A 4,325-nucleotide genomic window follows, 5' to 3' on the forward strand; every position below is an offset into this window, starting at 1 on the left:
TCAGATATTTAATCCCATGACTAAACAAACATAAGATACAAATCCAGTCCAACCAAATAGTCAGGGGCAATGTATCTCAGGACTAATAGTCCGATTGATTACAATCCCCCTTATCCAGTCCGTCCAAACAAACATACCCAAAGGATCAGTGGATTCCATGCAAAACCTTTGATTATCAAATGATTTTTAACAGAGTGGACTACAATGAAGACCAAATCCAGCCGTCAGAACTCTATATAACAGAAAGTGGACTACCAAAAAATTTTAAAAAAAAAAAAAAAAAAAAAAACTACTTATCAAACCAACGTCTAAAAGGTTGAAGCATCATTGAGTCAATTATGTTCTAAAAACCATGCCACAATCAAGCCAAAGTCTCACATAGATAAATACACAATGCTTACTTTGATTTGGTGGTTAATAATCCGAGAGAGCACAACTTTGAATGCCAAGTTCTATCAATTCTTTCTCCATTAGGACAAGATAATGTGGTATCCATTCCTGTATCATCAATAGCATAACAAATTTAGCCGGTCTGAGCAACATGAACATCATAAGATAAAACTTAACATATGGTTAGCAGGTTTGCGGAGCAAAAATCAGGAATTAAATTAGCATACGTTGATTTAAATGGTGCACTGGTAGCTCCAACAGTTGTGCTAAAAGCAACATCCTGAAATAGGCCAGCCATCTTACCACGCGGAAACCATCCCAAGTCTCGACCCTTCTTCCCTGATGGACACTCTGAATATTCTGCTGCTAGCTGGAAGAAAAAGACAGAAAAGCAGGGCAAAGATGTCAGTGTTATGGCTCTTTCAAATATTCCTGAGACAATATCTCGGTCAAAAATTCTCTATAGGAGATTGTACAGAGAACACCTGAGCCATTTTCTTACGCTCCTTTTGTTTCAGCGAAAAACATTTTCCAACGAAAAACATTTTGCGTCCTTAAAACTAATGTACTAACAGTTGTATTAGTGGTGGTAAGGAGGTGGCAACAGGGTGACGGCGATGGTGGCAAGAGCAGGGGTGGTGATGTGGAGGAGGTTGTGGTAGTGGTGGTGGTAGTGTGGTGGTGGTGTTGCTGGTGGTAGTGTGGTGGGATTGGTAAGACTTTAGTTTGGAAAACGTTTTGCACTTTTTAAAAGTGCAACCATTTTCCGCCCAAATAGGTTTATTTTTACCATAGGACATTTTTTGTTGACTTTCATTTTCCATTGTACCAAATGCCAAAAAATAAGAAAAACATTTTCTCACCCAAACATATGGACCATTAGTTAACTTTCAACATGGTGTGTTCATGTAATTTGTTTCCAATGACCAAGGTTTTGTAATGTAGTACTTCAAAACTGTTATAATAATCATTAAGTTGAAGCGATCATGATTATTTAGCACATTTTAGAAGGCTTGAAAGCAATTAAGTAGCTAAGTGAAAATGATGAACCCATTAAATACCTAAATAAAAACCAACTAAATACAATTGAATCAGGTTCACCATCAAGATCATAAATCATTACAAAAATATGAAAGAGTAAAAAATGACCCCCTCCAAGTTCAAAACCAGAAATTGATACCGACAAAACCTTGACCACCAAGTGTAAAAGTTTTAAACTAAATGTGTTAAAAAATAATGAGAAAATGGATAATGTAATGGGGAAATCACCTCTGCAAACTCAGCAGGTGGAACCTCGTCTCCATTACTAAGCCATCCATCTTTTCTCGCTTCTTGTATGCTGCATTAATCTTCCCTTGCTTCTCACATAAGATATGCCTTGCTAAAAACAAAATCCAAAACCGAGAGTCAAATTAGGAGACTCAACATACTAGATAAATTGCAGTTAAAAAAAGATAGAAGCTCCTGAAAAACAGATTAAGGGAAAGAAACAACCTTTGACATATGTGCAGGTGCCAAGCCCATCTGTGTTTGCTCCTTTTCCTTTACCTTTTGAAACAGTATCATCACTTTCTCCCGCTGCCTGTTTTCCCTTTCCCTTTCCTCCTGACTCCTTTGGCTTTGAGTCCTTACACATGACTCTTTAACCTTCTATACAAAACCACAATATGAAGACCTTAATGAACAAGGAGTAAGCACTGGAAGAGCTTAAAATCACACACCATAAAACAACAATTGCCTAAAGGCAAGTAAATTAAGATAACCATTATCTCATACATAACAGATATGTTTAACATATAGTAAGACTTGCTAGAGCTCATTCCTAAGAAATATATTACTTTTGGGCTATGTTCGAATTTGCTTGAGCCAACTCTCTCTCCCCCTCCATGATTTTCTACAAATAGCTCAAACACTATATAGTTATCTATATGTATGTTGTTGTGTGTGTGTGTGTGTGTGTGTGTATCTGTGTATGTTCCCAAATGCATCTACTAATTCTTAGCATTTTAGATTTAAATCCTTAGATTTGAATCCACATCCACACTCAAATCCATTGTGAAAATATTAGGTTTTATGTATATATGGTAGTACATATTTTTTTGTATATTTTAGGGATTTTTAGGGATTGAGTAGTTATTCTAGTTTCCTTTTCAGTCTTAGGGTTAGTTTGTTATATAAATCGTGGTACTCTTGTATTAGAAACACAATTGAATATACAGAAGTCATTCAGAAATCTTACATGGTATTAAAGCTATGTTCAAAACCCTAGCAGCCAATGTCGATTCTTCTTTGGTTTAGCTTTCTAGATTCGTGCGACCCATATGAGTTTGAATCGCAATCCATCGATTGTGGTTCTCTTGTTGGTCTGATTCGAGATTGGGTTTGGCTTGTTTGGTCATTTGTTTGAGTTGACCCATTTGGTCATCTAAGTCAACCCATCTGTTTAAGTCGACTCATCTGTTTCGTTAAATCGACCCACCTAGTCATCTGATTCGTGTAGGTGGTCTTTGCTGCAACGTAGCCCTCTCTGGTTCATGGATTGTAAGTCGTGGATCACGACTGTGTGTGAGGGCTTCGTCTGGTTGGTCACTCTCTCGTTTTGATTCACTATCGTCTCTCTGGCTCAGCTTCACATCGCGAAGATTGTCTTTCTGAACTGGGTTTGGATATTTGACCCATATGAGGTATTATCATCCGGTTCCTTATCTGAGGTGTTATTCACTTAGTAATTTAGTGCTTATTATTCTTTGACCCCAGTGGATATCCCTATTTGCGTATTGGCTCTCCTTTCTTTGGATCTTTTCTATTGTTCTTGCTAGTTCATTACAATGACGGATAATAAAATGGCTAGGCCCAAAAATAGGCTACTGGCTTCAGATGATTGTGCTTACTGCCATCAGAGAAGCCATTGGAAATATCACTATCCCAATAGGGGACGTCTGCCTGCCTCGTCTTCCCAGCAACTCAGACTTAGTTCAGTGCTCCTCTTCAGAGTACGCTTCGGCCTCCCACCACTTATATTGCTCCTGTTTCGGCTCTTGATTCTGACTTGGCTTCCTTGAGTGCTCAGATTGGTCAACTTCAGCATATACTGTCTACCTCCCAACCATTCTTGTCTGCCTCCGTTGTTTCCTCTACTTATTCAAATTTGCTTGGGTCTTCTTCAAGTATCTCTTCATCTATCTAGATTTTTTACTCTGGTTCCTCTCATCATATGACTGTCCATCTCTCCTTACTTCAAAATTGTACTCCTCCTCTCTTTCTTATCACTGTTAATGTTGCTAATGGGTCTGGTATATTTGTTATATCTGTTGGGTCACTATCTGCTATGTATGATGTCTCTATTCTATCTGTCTTACATGTTCCTCAGTTATCTGTCAATTTATTATCTATCAGTCAGCTTAATGCCTCTAGTTTTAATGTTATTTTTTCTTTTTCCATCTGTTCTATGCAGGATCGGATGTCCAAGCAGCAGATTGGGACTGGCCACAAAGTTGGAGACCTCTATGTGGTGAAGAGCCTGCATCTGCCTATGACTACCTCTTCAACTGTCTTTTCTTCTTTCAGTTAGATTATCTATCAAGTCCTTTCTATTTGTAACATTCCAGATTAGAGCATTTGTTTGCTGACCGCTTATGGTCTTTAACTCAGTCAAGTATATTGGGTAAAGTTTCTTCTACTCAACTTACCAAAATGATAACCTTACCTTTTCGTAAAAGTACTTCTATATTTGATACACCATTTTCTTTAGTTCATACTGATGTCTGGGGTCCTTTTCCTATTCCACTAAAGGGGGTCCTACATACTATATTTCATTTGTTGATGACTGTACCTGTTACACTTGGATTTACCTTATGACTTATAAATTTGCCTTCTACCAGATATACCGTAATTTTCAGTTTATGGTCACTACAGTTTGGGTCTACTATTAAATT

General features: G+C 37.7%; 1 pseudogene across 1 annotated transcript; it reads right to left on the reverse strand.

Annotated features, from left to right (window-relative positions):
* Nucleotides 1-280: 280 nt before the first annotated feature.
* On the reverse strand, nucleotides 281-2,101 carry LOC114293477 (uncharacterized; annotated as a pseudogene). The gene is made up of 4 exons (XR_014356894.1): nucleotides 1,885-2,101; nucleotides 1,660-1,771; nucleotides 618-760; nucleotides 281-498 (listed from the first exon to the last, which is right to left on the reverse strand). The product of XR_014356894.1 is annotated as an uncharacterized LOC114293477 (transcript).
* Between the last annotated feature and the right edge of the window lie 2,224 nt (nucleotides 2,102-4,325).

This window comes from Camellia sinensis, chromosome 15 (genome assembly GCF_055761805.1).
Source record: "Camellia sinensis isolate YWXY chromosome 15, ASM5576180v1, whole genome shotgun sequence".
Taxonomy (NCBI): domain Eukaryota; kingdom Viridiplantae; phylum Streptophyta; class Magnoliopsida; order Ericales; family Theaceae; genus Camellia; species Camellia sinensis.